This window comes from Triticum aestivum, chromosome 6B (genome assembly GCF_018294505.1).
Source record: "Triticum aestivum cultivar Chinese Spring chromosome 6B, IWGSC CS RefSeq v2.1, whole genome shotgun sequence".
Taxonomy (NCBI): Eukaryota; Viridiplantae; Streptophyta; class Magnoliopsida; order Poales; family Poaceae; genus Triticum; species Triticum aestivum.
Window position 1 is genome coordinate 394540102 of NC_057810.1, and position 21421 is coordinate 394561522.

At 41.7% G+C, this 21421-nt stretch overlaps 1 non-coding gene across 1 annotated transcript; it reads left to right on the forward strand.

Moving 5' to 3' along the window:
• Positions 1–12345: 12345 nt before the first annotated feature.
• Positions 12346–12432, forward strand: TRNAS-GGA (transfer RNA serine (anticodon GGA)). The gene has a single exon. It is a non-coding gene; the product is annotated as a tRNA-Ser (tRNA).
• The last annotated feature ends 8989 nt before the right edge of the window (positions 12433–21421 follow it).

The window sequence follows — 21421 nt, forward strand, 5'->3', positions numbered from 1 at the left end:
GTGACTCGTGCTTTCAAACCATAAACTAATGCCGCCTCTCGGGAGTGCGTGTTACTATTCCATTCTCTAGAGCGCAATCCAACGGAAAAAAAGTATGTTTCCAACCTACACCTTTAGTTGTTCCAGCTCGTGAGGAAGACGACTATGGAATTCAGATTTCCTTTCTTTCGAAGCAAGCCAGTCCTTAATTAATGATAGGGAAGGAAGGAATTGCTCTTAGGCTTGTGAGTCTTTTTATCATATGGATGGGTCGTACAACCCTTACATGGTCTCTTGGCATGAAATTGGGTACTTTTCGTCTATGGCGAGATGGAAGTTATCTGCAAAGAATGCCAACTTAGGACCGTCAAAGTGGAAATCGTATCAACTCACCGAAACCGCTCTTTGGAATGGAATGCATAGTATTGTGCATTGGAATGGAAAAGTCGAATAATCAAGACATGGATCTAGTATCAACATGACCCAACTTCCATTCTCATGACCCAACTTATTCAATCACTTCCATTATCTTTCTATTGCTACAAATCGACAACAAAAAACATCCCTCTGAATTCCTGTTTGATAGGAAAAAATAGCTCTTCAACCAGAAATAGCAAGCAACACGTTTTTCTTCTCTCTTCCGGGCACACACCCTATCGGGTGACGCCACTGACAAACACCCTAAAGGGGAACACAACACTTCCTATAACAGAAAAAAGCAATATCTAAAATCTTTAAGCAACTAAAAAAGACGTATACTAAAAGATATGTGTTGAAAAGGGGTGGTCAATAACAAGATGAACCCAATGCCCAATCTTCCCAATAGTATTCCTTAACTCTTGAATTGATACACTTGTTCATGGCATCTATTCTCTATCTTCACTTTTCACCTTCTCATCCTTAACCTCAATGATCTGTTCCTCCTAGACATCCTTCTGCGTACAAAAACAGAAGAAGAAGCACGGGCATAAATCAATAGAATAGTTTAGTCTCAGAAGTCTTTTTTGATTGGTATATCAATCATGGTTTATAGGGAAATAGTTAGAATAGGAAAGCTCTGTTGGTTACTAAAGTTTGGGTTTTTGTTTACGGCAATAGTAGGTTTCTTGCTTGTCATATTTAGAATATAAGCATCAGTTACATTTGACGTCCAGCCTTTTTATAGAAGAGAAAGGAAGGTTAAGGGTAAGGGCGCAGCATAATATATAAGATAAACTTGCTCTTTGAGGGGAAATTTTTCCAACTAGACCGATAAATGAGAAAAAGTACCAGTCGTACCAAGAACCAAAGGCGCTAGCTTTCACTGATATATATACCATATCTTTTAGCTGAAAAATCTATGGATAAGAACCGGCTCTAGGAGGAGGGGTGGCGTGACAGAGCAATGAAAAGCTGGGATCTTTCCTTATCTTCGGTCGTGACGCCTTTTCCTTTTGTATGAGAAAGCGCTACAAAACATGCTTCTCGTGGGTTATCTTCTACTCAATCAAGCTCTCTCCTATTCTTCATCCACCAACTAGTAGGAACGTAGGAGCACAAGAGGGTCATCATCTTCTGAAACGATTGGCTTTTGATCTGCTTTCCAAGAGGTGGTTTCTGACATGACCAGAAAGAGTGGAATTCTTGTTAGGATTGGCATGTCAAGTTGCTTTCTCGGACCCTAACATAAACCACCTTATCCTCACTCAGATTGTTCTTTTGGACTGAGCAGAAGCACGACCTCTATCTGACGTTTTGTCTATCCCTTCTAATCTCTCAATGGCATTTCCATCTCTTGATTCAATCAATCAAGTAAGTCCGGATGACACTTGTATTTGTTTAGTGTTTCCCCGGCTATTCAGCCATTACTTGCATCTCAGGTTCTTTGTACCCTTTTTTAGTGCCATGCACACTGAGGTTTCTGGCATGACCGAATCTTTTGAGAATATCGCTTATTACGTTAATTTCTTCATCTTGATGTACTCAATCCATTCAATTTCCATAATTCTAATGCTATAATCCCTATATTAAGATGAAGTAAGAAAGCATCAGTCCTCTTACTTTTTGTCTTCTATGAAAGAATGTAGCTCGCTCTTTCAACCCGGGGCCCCCTCTGGGGAACTGTTTGAGTTTTAGCATCGACCCCATTTCCTTTTGATATTATTACGCTTGACTCGCTGCAAAACATTTCGCTTTCTGCGCCACACTCGTACGTGGTTTACACTCCTAGCCTTTCATCTGACTTTGCCATTGGGCAATTGTTTGTTTTCAACTGGATTGGATTCCGAACCAAGAAAGATAGGCAACTTTCACTTGAAAGAAAGGAGCTTCAGAACTCTTGTATTCCACCGAATAAGAATAAGAATAAGAATAAGAGCAAGAAGGGGCTATCTTTGTGAAGGGACCGGCACCAGAAAGTAGATCATATGGCCTTTCTTTCGCCAAAATCAAGTAAAGCCCCGGCCCAAGAAATGCAGCAAAGCAAGTCGTCTTTGGTTTGGAGCGAAATTCCCAGATGTATAGGCTTGATCGAGTGCCTTACCTGAAATCGATGATATAAAGTGGGCTCTTTAGCTTGCTCCGACAGAGGTCTCCTTCTCCCTTAGCAGCGAGACCAGACCCTACCTCTTTTCAATCAATCTTTCACACCGTATGCCTTTTCTACGCCTAAAACAAGTTCATGTCTCTCCTCTCTGAAGTCGGACCTTATTGAAAAGTAGTACGCTTTATTTCGTGGTGTTCAGTATCCCATGCTTTGTAGTTCACGCATGGCTTTCTCTAACGAAGCTAATGCCGAATTAAAGACCTTAAACGGAAAGACACAGGAGGTGGCGAAAAACGAAAAAAGAGACAGAGCTTAAAAACTTCTCTGAACCCGATAGCCAGCGGAGCCCTTATTCATGGGTTAGGGACTAGCATTGAACAAAGTTGGTGACAGCCGAAGAAAAAGTGAAAGGGCAAGTAAACAATCTAAACATGCGGGTAAGCAGCAAAAAAGAATAAAAGTAACGTGCCCTACCTGTTAGTAAAGTAAGGCCTTCCAGAGCCTATCTAACACAGACATACACGCGGATGAGGACACAGAAATAAATGGACGTCGATCCGGTACTGAAATTGCATAGCAAAAAATGCAATATGTTCATACTTGATGAAACACACATCATCCAATTCATGATTTAAGAACAAGAGAATGAGATATTTACTTTTTTTACATCTGTAACTACATTCTCACATTTCTTTTTTGATCTCATGACTTTTTATGCGATCGAAAAACAAATGAGATCAGAAAGATAGGCGGACGACTTGACCATAAGGTCGGATGTTTCCGTGAGCAGTAAGCAGCGGATCTCCCCTTTTTGGGGGAAAGATGGTGGCCCTTTTGGCATGTTAATTCTTTCGACGCGGAGGCCTTCTTCGTTTGGTAGATCCGATCGAGGTGGTTTTCGTTCACCAGCGCGTAGGTAGTCTAAGTTCCTATGACCGAGTCTTTCTGGCCCCTGTGAACATATTTTCTTAATGTATTAAAGAGGGCCTCTCTAACCGGTGAAAAGTGGTAGGTGTCCACTAACGGCTATTCCTGGCTCGGCTTCGATAACGCAATTCCAGGAGGAGTCGGTAGTTGGGCACTGGATCCCTTCGGACCTGGAGAACGTGTGACAGTGGGTCAGGGTTTGGTGAACCAACAGGTCGCTCCATTAGTTGAAGTATCGGGCCCCTTTTTCGTTGCCTAGGTTACACCTTCGGAATACCCCAGACGGGGATTTCGCTCTATTCCCCCCAATCTTCACTTTACGCCACGCCGACTCTCCGCCGTGGAATTAGACCAAGGGTCGAAGACCCATACCATAGGACCGCATCTCCCGTATCTTATCTTTCGCGCGTAGGAGATCGAGACACAACCTTAGGGCTATGGGGAAAGTGGATCGGTTGCCCTAGAATTACAACTACGTAGAGGGTCTCTACAAGTCTATAAATAAGTTCCAAAAAATTGATCGGTAGTAGTCCGGTCGCACCCGAACAATAATATTCCAGAGGGAAATGCACCTAAGATCAAATATTTTGAGCCAGCTTCCGTGGAAAATTCAGACTTTCTTTTTGATGCTGCGATCACATAAAAACATAAACTTTGAAGCTCAATAGCTAAATACATGGCAATTAAATCATGAGTCAGGATCATTAAGAGCATACTGCGAGTAGGAAGTGGAATTAATACAATGAATTCAGAAGCATCAAACCTCTCTTTTTTGGAAAAAATCGAAACACATTGAAATGGTACTAGCCGTACTTAATAATAGAAGGATTTGGCAGAAATATGTAAAATTGTCCCTCCTAAAAAATTATTCCAGAATAAATGGGCAATAGTTAGGAGAGGTGCGCCAGCGGCGAGCAGAAGCAAGGTTATTAGATACCGAAGGAAAGCCCGGCCAGAACCACACGTGCAAGTTTCCCTGCATGTGGCTCGTCCGTGATAACTTCTTCAGATTTGCGTGAACTAGCGGACCGATCACTAAGTGGTTAGTACCTCCAGCATGAGCGAACCTTTTCAGAACTGGTTAGGAATGGGCGCCACTATCCCATCCCGGATCCAGCCAGGTTCTATTGATCATGTCCCCTTCCCAACAGTTGTATCTTGTCTTGGGGAGTCTTTCTTTGGCTTTACTATCAAGCCAGACGCGGCACCCTTTCGCATTAACATCTACCGCCCTTTCTTTCCTCCCGTCCCTTCACGCATGAAGATCGTCGTATGTATGTTCGACTTCGGTTGCCAGTGCAATAGAATTGGCGGGAGTATATTATGGCAGGATCAGTCACCTGGGCAAACCAAAACCCTCCTCCAAGAAGAATTGTCCTATGCCCCACCCGATATCCCTATAGGCGAAAGAGCTGCCTGGTGATCCCTAGGTTGCAGCACGTCCGATCGTTAACTCCTCGCTAGCTGCCGTCGTTTCTAGGACCGACCGATGCCTCACCTGCATGCACAGGTACCTACGTAGTGTAGTGTCGGTCGTACATTCATAATAGCGTTCGGACTCGTGTGCCTTCCTGAACCAGGGGAGTTCCCTTGCTCTTGCTGCGTACGATTAGCCGGCCTTGCGGAGGCAAAAGGATTAGAACGTCCCCCATGCTAAGGTTCCCTGCGGTCCGGCCGCATTAGGTTAGGGAGCTGGGCGATAATAGCTCCTTCGCATCCCAAGCGCGCTGCCCTCCTAGGCGCGCAACACTAAGTAATCCAAGCCAACCCACATTACTAACTAACGGTGGATAATCATCTTTCTTAGAGGTACTAAATACAACTCCATGAATGAGCAAAATGAAGGTTGCGTTAATGATAAAGATCTCTGGGGAAACCGCTAAAAAAAGATTGAACATGTGGTTCCGAGTTTCGATAACTTCTTCTACTTTCATTTCCTCCATCTTCCAAATCGCAGAGTTAATTCCAAAGCCTAGGTGTTATTACTGAGCTACTTCTCTTTTTTTCTCTAATTCCCTTCTCAGATCCTCCGACTACTCCTCCTTATCCTACTCACTCGAAGTTTCATTGGTCATTTATTGTTTTTTTAGCCTCTTTGACAAAGTTAGTAAGAAGAAAAACCTCGATCTTCAGTACACTTCACACCCACACAATCTCTATTTGAAACTAACACTCCATTTCCAGATAGCGAGCGATCGCTCAGCAATGATACCGCGCCGGACGAAGTACCTATCCCCGGGGACCACGCTTTTTTACTTGTTTCCTTTTTTTCTATACGAAATTAAGACGATTTCGTTTGTGTTCATGTTGGCGATTTCCGATGTGAATGAGGCCGGTCGTCTCCCCTTCCTACGGGTTCCCCAGTGACACATCAACCATGCCCCTTCCTTTTCTCCGATCATAAATAACATGATCTCTTTCTTTCTAATTCATCCCCTTCTTTCTAATTCAAAAAAGAAAGGGGGGGGCGGTAAGGCAGGCTCGCAACTTACAAAGGGCACTCGCTACTCGCGGGCCTGCTCTTTCTATTATGATTTCTATGTCTATGAAAGCTCCTTTGACTCCAGCCCCATAAGCTATTCTTTCACCTGCACCAGCTCTTGGTCTTTGTCCAGGACAAACATATCGCAATAGTGGAATAAGGAAGTGCGAGTTGGCGATCGAAGCAAAGGAAAGATCAAGCCGAAGAGGATACCTGGGGCCATCTAAGACGGTTGTAGTAAATCGCTTACATGACTGATCAGGCTCATCAACCTATGGAACCTCACGCTATGTTGCTATGATTCTTTTATCACGAAAGCATGTCGGGCGAAGGAATAAAACGCGTACAACACTAGCAAGAAGAGACTTGCCAAAGAATTCGATGCCTCACAGGATCCTGCAAAAGCGGAGTCCAAAAAAGCACGAGTCGTGTCGGCGGTTTCAGATTCAGATAGTTCAGTTCAATCATCATCTGACACCTTTCGGTGCCATTCCTTTTGAAACTGGCGTTTCTTTTGTAAAAGAATTCGATGCCCCTGTGAAAAACTGAGTCAAGAAAGAGGTAAGGGCCAGGTCAGAGGCGGAATAGACATTCAAAGCAACCGAACCATAGATCCAGCTTTGCAGGACAAGCATAATGAAAGTAAGCATTTGGCCAGACAATCAAATAAACCCTATATCTAGAAATCCATCATCCCTGTCTGAACGGTCTAAGCATCATATCTTTTTCTTTTCACTTCCGCTGCATCATCCGGACATTAGAAATAGCTGCATTAGCAGCATCTCGCCACAACTCCCTTGGCAACCCTAGCACCAACAGGAACAACTCAGTTCAAGCTAGCAACAACTAACAATTTCTACTTCCTCGAACAAGAGCTTGCTTTTAGTTCACGTTAGCTACATTCGTTTTAATAGAAAGATGGGAAAGGCTAGGTCAGCAGAAGACTATGCTTGTTCCACATACTTATTGCTTCGGAGAAGCATTTCTTCAATGAATCTTACTCGGTACAGTATTCATAAGGGACCTGTATCTAAATATTCTGTTCTAACATTCCAATTTTGGTTGAAAGTTTCTCAAATGAAAGAGCACAACCCTTTCCATCACTTCTCTACATACTGGCATTCGGATCTAGGAGCAGAGAAGAGAAGTCAATCGGAAGAATCGTAAAAGCCTGGAGCTCAAACATTGCGTTCTACACTTTACTTTTGTTTTGTATCTCTGAAATAGGAGTGAAAAGAAATCAGCTCATCCACCGCTAACTAAACAGGGCGAAACTAGCTCTTCTTTGGTTTCCCTGGGTCCAAGTTGGGGCAAAACCTGCTCTTTTCCCGCAAAAAGTCTATCGTACTAGGTGGCGCGACATGCGACATAGGTAGTAAAGTAGTGATTTTGGGCCCAATTCATACTTCTTTTTTGATTGGAATTCTTATCCTAGCTCGGCCTACTCGTGAGATGTTAGCCTTCAGCCTGATAACATAAAGCATAGCACTTCTAATCGATTTGAATATTCCATTCCCTATTTCCTTGAGCGCTTTCACCATTAACCCATGGGTGCCAAGACCATCCCCCCGGCTCTTTCTTCTTCTACTTCATATAATAGAACACAAGGATCGAACCTACTTTGCTTTGAGTCTGTTTACTTTTTAACGCCGTCTACGGAGAGACAAGATGAGAGAGGAGAGTGGAAGCTGAACGACAAGAGCTGACAAAGTCCAATCAAGCTGAGGCCTAGAAAGAGTTAAGAAAAAACACCTTCTACCTGCATTCATGGGTGCTCAACAATAGATTCCACATCAAGATAGGCAAATCGGGATACAACTCGTTTATTACCTCAAAGAAAACAAGAAACAGGTCTTTTCTAATCACGGAACACGCGAATAGCATGCACGGGAGAAGGATTTAGGGAAAGGTACACGATGATTTTTTGGAGTCTATAGGGGAAGATTCCACCAGCCCCAATTGCTTTGGGTGAGAGATCGAACCTCCACTCGTTTTTGGTTTCTGCTTTCTCCCTAGGGAAAGAAGATATGATACTTTTCGAAGAATGCAATCCCCGCATTCCGGCCCTGCTCTGCAAATCAACATCTGAAGATCTACGGGTCACCATAGTCTTCTGATCCACTAATAAGATTCCGCGCTTGAGATGATGTGATCTGAATGAAAAGATAGATACATCCGAGCTGCCCAAGGATATGGTCTGGGTACCGATCTGCTAGGATAAGGGGGAGATCCTAGTACTCAAAAGGCTGGGTAAATTTCGAAATTAAGTGGAGGAAATCCACCAATAAGAGAGTAATAGAAAATACTGTTATCATGAAGAAATTCTTTCAATCCATTAAGAAGATACTTAATTCGTTATACAATAGAGACGGGGAAAAAGATGATGATAAAAAACTCCACAATAATAAGAAATCCAAGAAAAAAGATATAACGGATGAGGAAGGAGCTAAAGAACCTATCAACAATGATGCATCTAGTGGCAGTAATGATGCATCTACTTCTACTTCCCCTAACCCTAATGATGGTTCTAGTTCCACTAATGATGGAACAAATCCAAATGTGAAAACTAGTGCACCTAAGCACGACGATCATGGTATAATCCACCATTTTATATGGGGTGGTGGTAGTTCAAACGGTGGAGATAGTTCCAACAGTGGTTGGACTTCCTACTTGAATTCACCTATTGATAGATTTGTGAAAAATAGAAAAACATTTACCAATTTAGATCAAAGAGGTCTAAATGGTTTTATTGGCAAAATAATAGGGTTTATAGGTCCAACAACAATTGTGCTTCCATTCTTTTATAACAGTTGGATGCCGAGGATAGGTTTGTTTTCCATGTTTGTTAGAGAGCCACACGACTTTCAAATAGGAGTTAGCGTATGACCATATACCACGTTTCACAATTATGGAACTCTAGTTATGGAATATGTATATAGAAAATATTTGTTCCACGCTCAGGTAGGCTGGCGACAATCTAAATGTATATATTTGATAAGTTTAAAGAAATAAATGATTCACTAGGTCTGTTTTTATCGATAATATTTACTTCAGGGATACTTTTGACGTTATTTAGCGATTCTCACATAGCGGTCTTGGTTTGAAATCCCTTTTGAAACGTGAAATCATAAACAAGTTGGTTGAAGTAGTAATACCATTTTCTGATGAGAATTCTAAGTCGTATGTGTACGGTTATTTTGCTTTTCTAGTATACGCAGGGTTATTTTGTACTGTCTGGTATAAGTATATACCTTGGGATCCATATATAAAACTTGTTGATTTAGCTCCACCATCACTGGATGTATTTAACACCTATCATGCCGATGTCGTGGGTTATAAGCAGGTCACATACCTGATTACTAAGGACATTGTCCAAACAAACTATGGTAGACACCTTTAAACAGCCATCATTTAACGAAGTAGTAAATTCGAATGACTACAACCTTGATCAATCTAATCACAAAGTGAGTTTTTCATGCTTATGCACTGGTATCATGGTTTCTATGTTGTTAGTAACAAAAACACTTCTTCCACATTAAATAGTACTGCATAGATACAAGTTTAGCACAATGAATTTCTGAGTTATTTCACAAAGGAATTTACAAGCTAATGAAAATCAATAGATTTATAGGATATCTATCTAAATACGGCTCCTATCGTTTAAGGTTAGTAAATACATACTAGGAAATGCTCTTCAGGGATACCAGAACTGGAAGATCCTGTCAAGGGGAAACAGGACCTTAATAAGCGCCATCCCGAGACTTGGACTCGAGGGATGGTAATATCAATAGGAGAAGGAGATATGATACAATTACTATGATCATGATACCTTATATGGGCCATACTTATCCAGGGAATCAATTGTGTGAGGGTGTTGTTGATAGAGGGAGCTCTGGCCAGGAGAGGCTAGAGCGAGTGATAGCAACGGAAAGGTAAGATCAAGAAGGAAACAAGGCTTAAGAGGACCCTAATGCACCAATACTTTAGGCATTCCAACTTCCAATACATACTTATCACGGAATGAAATCCAAGAGGAGCAAGCATATCACTGAGAATAGCTAGCTAAAATCAAGGATGCTATCACAATATTCAATGGAATCGTTACATCAGAATAAGATAGACCCGCTTCGATGATGTATTCAGTATGTCAGCTAGGAGCCAGAACTCACTATGCCATAGTCATACAATCAACCTGTGTATTAACAGCAATATCTAAACAGGCAGGATGGATTAATTATATTGATGGCCAAGATAAGGTGCTCAAAGGGGAAGCACTCTTCATCAAGTAATGACCCCTGGGGGCGGGTACTGCAAAAAGAAAGCAACGCATAAGCTCTTGTTCCTGACACGGTTCAAAAGTAGTGCAAAGAAAAGCGGTACTTCGGTCAGAAAGAAAGCTGCTGGAGGGTTAGTGCTAAAATCTTCTTGTTCGGATGGTTGAGAGAAGGAGGTGTGTCCTGTGGCAGATACACCAATTGATCGAGACGCCTCAAGGCCACCGGAGGGAGAAATAGTGATAGCAACGCTTACAAGGAATGCTGGAATAAGTTGGGAAGAAGGCAAAGATACTGGCGACTAGATCCTTGTGGCAGATTGGAAGATACCGATATCTCTATTTCAATTTGTTGATTGATGGTTTAAGGAAATGGCAGTGGTCCAAATCTTGCACATTTACTGTTACTTCTATGTATAAGTTCCTTGCTCAGGTGTGGCCCAGCTTTCATATCTTATTGGGATAGCTACATTGCCCTGGCCGGGTATTGCGAAGGAAGGAAACACCTTGTCCGAGTCAGGCGATGCTAAAGGATGGATTAAAAAACTCATGGATGCTATCTTTGTTATTGCTTCTTAATGCCCTATTTATACCGATCTAGCTTATAGCTGGGATTTCTAGAAAGATAAGCTGATGCAGCCCTCAGGGATGGAGTGCCTAAACTAACCTTCCTGAACAGAAGTAGCAGAGGTAGAAGATATGTAAATCATACCATCAAGGGGAAATGCACTATTGTTATGCTTGGGCCAGGTTAGCTGATCAAGGGAATATTCCTATCGGAAGAACAATCAGAAAATAAGGAGATAGTCAGGTGGCACTTTTCACACAAGAGCCGCTTTTCGTATTAAGCACGGGAGTCGTAAGGAAAGACCTCTGCGTAGCTATCAAAACGAATTAATGAACGAAATAAACGAATTCCGATGAAACCAAGGCAAATTTCTGAGCCAGCGGTGGGAAAAAGATGCCAAGTATTGAGATGCAACATTATGAATGGTGCGATCCGAAGTCTTACTATTTACTCAAAATTGACTCAAATGGTTGACTGAACTTCACAGATGACTAAAGCCGGGAACTTAAACTAATGGTTTTGCCTTTCCACTTCCCAATTGACTCTCATAAAAGGCTAGGCTACCTCTTCACATTGCACCTGATCCCAAATCATGTGCTCTATTCAGGGGATCAATAGTGGCTATTAAGCTTTTCCCTTTCTATATATTCTTGAGAATAAGTAAATACCAACCTTTTTCCTATCAGCATCTCTCTATCTGACAGTAAATATTGCTTTCAATCGATCAGGTACTAGGTTATCAAAGTATGGATATGCCACACAATAAGGGAAAAGGCCTCAATTTTTTTTTAGCGCAAAAGAAAAGTCGATTCCAAATTTTCTATTTCCCGGCAAGTCTATGAGAGTCCTATTACGGATCCTCTGATCTTTAGCTTGAATGGTCGTGTTTTTATATAATTAGGTCTTTCTTCTGAGCTCTTCTATTACGGTACGGAAAAATCAAACCTATCACTCTCAAAGAATGGGTAAAAAGAATTCAAGCTAGGGGAGCCTACACTCTCTAACTACCTATACTACGCCCCATTGATTGGAAACCCTCGGGGAAAATGATCCCATAAACAAAGGAATTATACAGTATGAAATAGCAAAAAATAGACTAATTCGATTCTAAAAAAATCGATAATAGATATTTTATTCTGCTCAAATTGTCCCGACAAGGAGAGATATTCAATATTTGAATCAGATTGGATTTTGTAGTATACCAATGTGAGCCAAACTATTACTATTTCATCTAACTTGAATAACCAAGGACTAAATTTAACTATAGATTCTGATAACTCGAGAAGTTTTTATTTGGTTATTATCCAAAAAGAAAAAAGAAAGGTTTAACAAGCCATGAGAAAATAGAGTAAAGTAACCATATGTTCTGTTTGCATAACGTGTATACGCCACGCCATACAATCAAAATAGAAACATGGGACGATTCCAGAATTTTGAATAGATCTGTGGGGATGAGAGAAGTTGTTGTTGAGAAATATGAAATTGGAAAGGAAGTCAAACTCCCTATGGAACATGTGATCGGTTGTACCTGTACTTTAGTGATACGAAAACTCGCTATTCACTCAGTTTCTGGTCAATAATAAGATTATGTAGGAGAGATGGCCGAGTGGTTCAAGGCGTAGCATTGGAACTGCTATGTAGGCTTTCGTTTACCGAGGGTTCGAATCCCTCTCTTTCTGTTTCTGTTAATTCACCAACGTTACCGACCACAATGAAATTTCTAGTAAGAGGAAAATCCGTCAACTTCCTAAATCGTGAGGGTCAAGTCCCTCTATCCTGTAGCGACCCGACCTCAGACGGTCAAGTCTCTGTGCTTAAGTGTCATCCCTGGATCAGTATGCTGACACACACAGTACTCGAGGATTTATAACAGAGGTAAATCACATGTATAAAATAACGTAAATACTATTACCTCAATCCAAATAGCGGAAGTAACAAGGTTGTGGATTCCCATCAACACCAACGGCAAAGCTGAGTATAGGAATCGTAACCCTAACGTATCACTTACTCTTCGTAAAATCCTGCAACATGAGACGTTGCAGCCACAAAGGGTCAGTACATTGAATGTACTGGCAAATTCACACCATAGAGCAATGATGAATAAAGGCTATCACTCCATGCATATTTGGCTGGTGGAGGCTCTATGGTTACAGTTTTGCGTAAAGCCAATTTTTCCCTACTACAAAGGAATATATTTTATTTAACTACAAAGTTGGTTGATAAAATATTGAGAAGGTAAACCCCCTCTCAATCCCAAATTAAAGTCATTAACAACCCAACAATATTAATTAAGAGTGTTGAGATACATGTGAATACTCAAGTACTAGATACTCAAATTTGTCTATAACCGGGGACACGGCTAACCATGATTAGTTTGTACACTCTGCAGAGGTTTGCGCACTTTTCCCCACAAGACTCGATCGCCTCCGTTGAATTTCTCGCACTACATGGTGTTTGAGAAACGGATAACCGAGACACAGTCTTTCAGAAACATTAACTCTCTACTCCGGGTTGACCATACCAAACCTACAAAACCCACTACCTGCTGATCTACCTCTTCAAGAGCTTCACGTAACTTACTCAACTATGCTAGAGCCCATAATAGCTTGTGGCTGCACACGGAAGTTTCTAGCATGAATAATCTCAGTTCCCTTTCAGCCTGGGTGGCGGTCCATAGGAAAATCACACGGTAACCCCGGGATTTCCAAAAAAACAGGCAATCACTGGATACCCCAGGTGCCTCAATCCACGCAGATGTGTATTTAAGTTGCCACCTTAAGTAAACCATTAATTACAATCTCACATCTGTCATGGAAACACTCAAACCCAATCCACGTCTACGAGCATAGCATGGCAATATAAGCAACGCGTAGAAATAACTCCCGAGGGTTTGATATGAAACAGGGCAATAGGTTCTACCTCAACAGCTACTTCCCAATACCCACATGTTATCAACCTACTCATGCAATGTTTGAGGGTGAAACTAATGCATAAAAACTGGGTAATAAAGAGGTATGATCAAAGTGTGAACTTGCCTGCAATGTTGATGAAGATGAATCACACTCAAAACTCTTGATAGTTCTACTCGTCACACTCTGGTCAATCTATCGTAAGCAAGCAATAGAAACCACACATAAGCAATCACTCAAAAGATCGGGAAGAACGAAGAAGACAGTTCGGAAAATGTCAAAACCAAGCAAATAAATCTTGCAACATAAAACAATTTCTAACAGTACCAAAATTATGTGAATTTGGCCTTCTCAGAAAGTTTAGGTCAAGAGCTTCGAATAGCAAAAAGAATCAGTTCAAACGGAGCTTCGGAACTCAAGTTATGATCAAACGAAGTTCAAATTCAAATCTGATCTAATTCAAATTTTAAACTTTCAAAAACATGTTTGAGTTGGATTACTGGATACAGGGAATCATAACAAAGAAGTGGGCGTTGGTTTCGTCTAATTCCGACTAACGAGTAAAAAGTGATCGTTTTAAGAATAGGGACTAATCTGTAAAATAAAACAACTACAACTAGGTCCCTGGCGTAAAATAAACAGAAAACGAATAGAATAAATAACGAACGCTCGTTTATAAGATCTAAATAGTGGACGTTCGCTGTTTAATAAAACAAAAAAATAGATCTAGTCTAGGGTTTAAAAAAACCAAACTTAAAATAAAACCGGATCGGACGGCGGTTATACCGGTTCGCAGTGGTTTGGCGGTTTTCGAGAGAAAACCGGCGGCGGCGCGGTTGAACTTCGGCGAGTCTGGCGAGCGGCGGCGGATGGCTCCGGCGAGCGGCGACGGGCAGAGACAGCGGCGAGCGCGGCGCGGGGCAGCGAAGTCGGAGGTGGCGGCGGTGATGGCTCCGGCTGACGCATGCGGCGGCGGCGGCAAATTGCGGCGGCGGCGGCGGTGAGATCCGGCGGCGGTGGCGCTTTGCGAGGAGAGGCGAGGCAAGGAGAGAGAGAGAGAGACGGGGCCCGGGGCGGCTTTATAGGGGGAGGGGCGGCCTCGGGAGGCGTGGAGAAGGGGCAAGGGGAGGCATGCCCGACCGGGACTCGGCGGCGGCGGCGGAGTCGGCCACGTCCCGAGCTCGGTGACGGAGGCGGTTGGCGAGCTGGGCTGGGCCTGGCTGAGGAGCTTGGCCGGCCCAGTCGGCAGGAGGATTTTTTTAAATAAAAAACAGACAAAGAATTAAAACAAAAGGGATAAGTACAAAATATAATATAGGCATATTATATATCAAAAATTTCAAAAAAAGATTTTCTACAACGTGGACATTTTTATAGCGTCAAATAAAAATCACACTAATTTAAATAAAGCAAAGAGTGCTTCTGCCCTAGTAAAATCCAGTAAGAACCATTTTAAAAAATACCAAAATTAATTCAAATTTATTTCTCTCCAATTTTATGATGTAGGGAATCATGTTACCCTATTTTCCATATATTTTATTTTTGGAGAAAAATAATTTGAATAAAACTCAAATAACCCCAAATTTGAAAAGAAATTCAAAAGAACTTTGAATTTAATTCTTTGAAACTCCCAACTCATATTTCATATGTATTGAAGAAGTCATTTTATCTTCTCTCATGAAAATCATTGAGTTGCATAAAGTTTCAGAATTGGAAATATTTTCCAAATGAAATTCAAGTATTTTCAACACCCCTTGTCATTTAAATAAATGGAAGAAGTCATGTCATCTTCTCTCTAGGGTTTTGTGATGAAAAGAACTTGAATTCACAAAGATCATAAAAGCAAAAATGAAAGTTTGGGAAAGTCCTTTTATTCCCTCTCATTTTAACTTTCAAAAGTTTCGAATTCACTCACTTTCAGTCAATCAATCAAACAATCAATCAAAACTATCTATTTGTTTATAACATTCCAAAATTTAGAATTTTGGGATGTTACAAACCTACCACCCTTAAAATGAATCTCGTCCTCGACATTCGGAGAGGCTAGCAAGAAATAGGTTAGGGTAGGGGGTCTTCAGAATCCATCGATCGTCTCCGGGGTCTCGGGTGCTACCACCCTTAGAAGCATTGTTACGGTTCCATCAAAACTCATATACTCCATCCTTATTGTTGACAGTGTTGGTCTTCTCAGATCGTAAGGACAATTCCTTCTCTGGGTCTTCCGGTAGTGGCATAACCTTTTCCTCAACTCTCTGTCCTTTCCTCTTGGTAATGTTATTCCGAGATTGGGTCTTCTTAGCTGACGGGTCTGGCGCCAATACTAACTAACTATCGATATCTCATGGTGGTTAACAATTTAGGGTTTCTCCTGCAGGAAATGGGTCTGGTTGATCCTCACCGTATATCCTACGGTTGGCAAAAGCGGCCTTGTACAAGGGAAAAAATACTTATACCATTCTAAGGTTCAAACAAGGTTTTGATCGTCGTCTCTCTACGATGGGTAAGTCACTCAGATTTACCATCCCATATAGCAAGGCGAATAATAAGAGTAATTCGGTATGGTGATCAATCCATCCCGCACCCAAATCATTATCTTGTATATGGTTTAGCAAATCTCGCATTCTAACACTCGGTCATCCTCACAAGCATTGCAGAATTTCTCTTGTCGACGAACCAAGTTCGGCTAAATCCATTGTTTCTGCAAGCCAAACAAACATCTATTGGTCCTTCACAACTCTCAGGTTTTGCGTAAACTCCTATAGGATCGTCTGTGGGTAAGGTCGTAATCTCTTCCAGGGTTTTTCCTTCAGCAGGAGTGTGCTAGATTCTTGGCAGGTCCTGGGGCCTGTGGGTTATGGCCCATCTCATCACTTGTAAACCTTGAACTCATCCTTTGGGCAACTGATCGTTATTCCAACTTCGACTTCCAGCTTCCTAGCATACTTGAAATCCATCCAATTGTAATGTCTTCCTTCCTTCTATTTGTACCAAATTAAGACGTGATTACTCAAACTCATCATGGAATTTCCATTGATCCATATTTCCAACATCATATCCAATAGTAATTCATCTCTTCATCCTCGTGGGATGTCCCACATACCGAGATAAAAAAACTTATACTTATGAAGTCCATACTCCACTTCATGGAACATCATTATCCTTCGGGTCAAGCGTCCTCACAGGGGAATATTGGCCATCTCTGCATGGCACTTCTTCAACTGGGAAACGTGAAACACATCATGAACTCCTGATAGTCCTTCGGGTGACTCCAACTTGTTGGCCACTTCTCCCATACACTCCAAACTCAGTATGGTCCTACAAATCTCGGGGCTAACTTTCCCTTAACTTCAAATCGTTTAACTCCTCGCAGAGGGGACACACGAAGACATGCTCTGTCTCCAATTTCATAGACTACCTCCTTGCGTTTTTGAGTCTGCATAACTCTTCTGCCTGGACTGAGCTACCTTCAGTCTATCTCGAATCAACTTAACATTCTTTTCTGACTCCTTGATCACATTTGGTCCAAACAACTGACGGTCTCCAACTTCATCCCAAATCAACGGTGTCTGGCTCCTTCTCCCATACAAAGCTTCAAAAGGGGCCATCTTCAAACTGACTCGGTAGTTGTTGTTGTATGAGAACTCCGCGTAAGGTAGATTATCATCCCTACTAGATCCATAACCTAGCGCACACCCTCTCAACATGTCCTCCAGAATCTGATTGACTCTCTCGGTCTATCCATCTGTCTGCGGATGAAAGGCCGTAGTGAACTCTAGCCTAGTACCCAAAGTCTGGTGCAGCTGATTCCAAAACTTTGAGTTAAACTGTGTTCCTCTACCTGATACGATGGTCCTCGGAACTCCATGCAGACATACGATCCTGGTCAAATATATCTTGGCCAACTTCGCACTTGTATAGGTGGTTTTCACTGGGACAAAGTGAGCCACTTTGGTCAAGCGAATCAACTACTACCCAGATAGAATCATATCCCGATCGGTTTCTAGGAAATCCGGTAAAATCCATGCCAAGCTTATCCCACTTCCATTCGGGTGTCAGCATAGGCTGTAGTAGTCCGGCTGGCTTATGATGCTCAGCCTTTACTCTCTGGCATACATCACTTATGACTACATACTCCGCAATATCCTTCTTCTTACCGATCCACCAGAAACACTCCTTCTAATCCAAATACATCTTGGTGTTTCCAGGGCGAATCGAGTATGGTGAGTCATGAGCCTCCTGAAGTATTTACTTCCTGATCTTTGCATTATTGGGCACATATACACGGTCCTCGAACCATAAGGTGCCATGCTCATCCTTACGAAAACTTTTGGCCTTTCCTTTGCTCATCCTCTCTTTTACTTTAGCAATCTCTTTGTCATCCTTCTGAGCTTCACGTATCTTTCTCAGCAATGTAGACTGAACTTCCATTGCTACAACAAAACCTTTGGGAACAATCTCCAACCGAAGTTCCCTGAGATCCTCCATGTTCGGAATCCATTGGTCCGTCTCCAATTGACTCATCGGTCCAGATAATATGGGCTTATCTCCATTTCATCCTCTATTGGGTCCATGGGTTTGGGGTGGGATAAGAGAGATCGAGAGGGATGCACACAATACTAACAAAAGTTTTGAAAAGGCAGATTTTATTGTGGCTGTCGGAAAAACAACAAACAAAAGACAGCTCACAATCGTCGCATCTAACGTAAGTATATAACAGGGGTTTGGTCTACTAAATGTCTATAGATCTCAACATCATCAAACTCTTCAAGTCTTGGTCATGTCTCCGATGGCTCCTTCTGATCATGCTTGTCCTTCTCAAGTTCTTTTGCCAAATCATCTCTGTTGACGCGAAGTCTCTCATGACATCCTTTAATATTTCTGGGGTTGCATTCCAAACTTCTATGTTTCAACATCCTTGGCATGAACCATGTCCTTCAATCCTTCAGCTCCTGACTAATCTCCGGTATCTCAAGGTTTTGCTCCTCCAGCTTGGCTACTTTCATCTTCTAGGTCTTGAGTTCTTCACGAACTGCTTCCTTGTCAAATATGGCATTCCTGCAGATCCACCCTAAACTTCTTGATGTAATACTCCAGATCCTAGTGATACACCAGCTAAGGTTAAAACTTGATCTCTTGCTGGTAGGTGCTTCATTAGCCCTTTTGTCAACCAATTCTTCCGAAAGATGCATGCTTAACACCTCACGGTGACAATAACATGAGTGAGCGATAGCATCATGGATATCCATGTTTCTGCTCTTGTCATTTCCATGAGCTATCATTCCATAGTTGTTATCTCCTGCCTTAGGGTTTTCTTGACAAAACTTTGAGTTCTAATGCTCTTTGTTCCAGTCTTTCTCCAATACACCTTGATCTCGGGTATTGACAGCTTCCTAGTCTGTCAAGTTCCATAAGTATAGCCTTCCTTGATCATACCGAATCTAGAAATTCTTCAAAGCCTTCAAAGTCTCCTAGTCTTCGAAGTCTTCAACAGTTGTAGTTTCCATTATCATAATGTATGGTAAAATCCTCTTCATTCTGAATGGTCTTAGTTGTCCAATATCTTGTACTCCTTGGAGTGGTCTCATCATTCGAATCTTCGAGGGGTCAAAAGGCGAAAGTGGTATGGTCTCACTAAAAGGGAATATTTGAATAAGCTCATAAGAGAAGAGACGTAAAAGATTCTTTTGAAAAGAAAGTTGTAGAGAAAAATCTTTCCTATGGGCTTGCCAGTTTCTAGGGTCACGTCCTACAGTCAACATGTGCTCCGATACCATCTTGTAGCGACCCGACCTCACACGGTCAAGTCTCTGTGCTTAAGTGTCATCCCTAGATCGGTATGCTGACACACACAGTACTCGAGGATTTATAACAAAGGTAAATCACATGTATAAAATAACGTAAATACTATTACCTCAATCCAAATAGCGAAAGTAACAAGGTTGTGGATTCCCATCAACACCAACGGCAAAGCTGAGTATAGGAATCGTAACCCTAATGTATCACTTACTCGTCGTAAAATCCTGCAACATGAGACGTTGCAGCCACAAAGGGTCAGTACATTGAATGTACTGGCAAATTCACACCATAGAGCAATGATGAATAAAGGATATCACTACATGGATAGTTGGCTGGTGGAGGCTCTATGGTTACAGTTTTGCGTAAAGCCAATTTTTCCCTACTACAAAGGAATATATTTTATTTAACTACAAAGTTGGTTGATAAAATATTGAGAAGGTAAACCCCCTCTCAATCCCAAATTAAAGTCATTAACAACCCAACAATATTAATTAAGAGTGTTGAGATACATGTGAATACTCAAGTACTAGATACTCAAATTTGTCCATAACCGGGGACACGACTAACCATGATTAGTTTGTACACTCTGCAGAGGTTTGCGCACTTTTCCCCACAAGACTCGATCGCCTCCGTTGAATTTCTCGCACTACATGGTGTTTGAGAAACGGATGACCGAGACACAGTCTTTCAGAAACATTAACTCTCTACTCCGGGTAGACCATACCAAACCTACAAAACCCACTACCTGCTGATCTACCTCTTCAAGAGCTTCACGTAACTTACTCTCAACTATGTTAGAGCCCATAATAGCTTGTGGCTGCACACGGAAGTTTCTAGCATGAATAATCTCAGTTCCCTTTGAGCCTGGGTGGCGGTCCATAGGAAAATCACACGGTAACCCCGGGATTTCCAAAAAAACAGGCAATCACTAGATACCCCAGGTGCCTCAATCCACCCAGATGTGTATTTAAGTTGCCACCTTAAGTAAACCATTAATTACAATCTCACATCTGTCATGGAAACACTCAAACCCAATCCACGTCTACGAGCATAGCATGGCAATATAAGCAACGCGTAGAAATAACTCCCAAGGGTTTGATATGAAACAGGGCAATAGGTTCTACCTCAATAGCTACTTCCCAATACCCACATGTTATCAACCTACTCATGCAATGTTTGAGGGTGAAACTAATGCATAAAAACTGGGTAATAAAGAGGTATGATCAAAGTGTGAACTTGCCTGCAATGTTGATGAAGATGAATCGCACTCAAAACTCTTGATAGTTCTACTCGTCACACTCCGGTCAATCTATCGTAAGCAAGCAATAGTAACCACACATAAGCAATCACTCGGAAGATCGGGAAGAACGAAGAAGACAGTTCGGAAAACATCAAAACCAAGCAAATAACTCTTGCAACATAAAACAATTTCTAACAGTACCAAAATTATGTGAATTTGGCCTTATCAGAAAGTTTAGGTCAAGAGCTTCGAATAGCAAAAAGAATCAGTTCAAACGAAGCTACGGAACTCAAGTTATGATCAAACGAAGTTCAAATTCAGATCTGATCTAATTCAAATTTTAACTTTCAAAAACATGTTTGAGTTGGATTACTGGATACAGGGAATCATAACAAAGAAGTGGGCGTTGGTTTCGTCTAATTCCGACTAACGAGTAAAAAGTAGTGATCGTTTTAAGAATACGGACTAATTTGTAAAATAAAACAACTACAACTAGGTCCCTGGCGTAAAATAAACAGAAAACGAATAGACTAAATAACGAATGCTCGTTTATAAGATCTAAATAGTGGACATTCGTTGTTTAATAAAACAAACAAAAACAGATCTAGTCTAGGGTTTTAAAAAAACCGAACTTAAAATAAAACCGGATTGGACGGCGGTTATACCGGTTCGCAGTGGTTTGGCGGTTTTTGAGAGAAAACCGGCGGCAGCGCGGTTGAACTT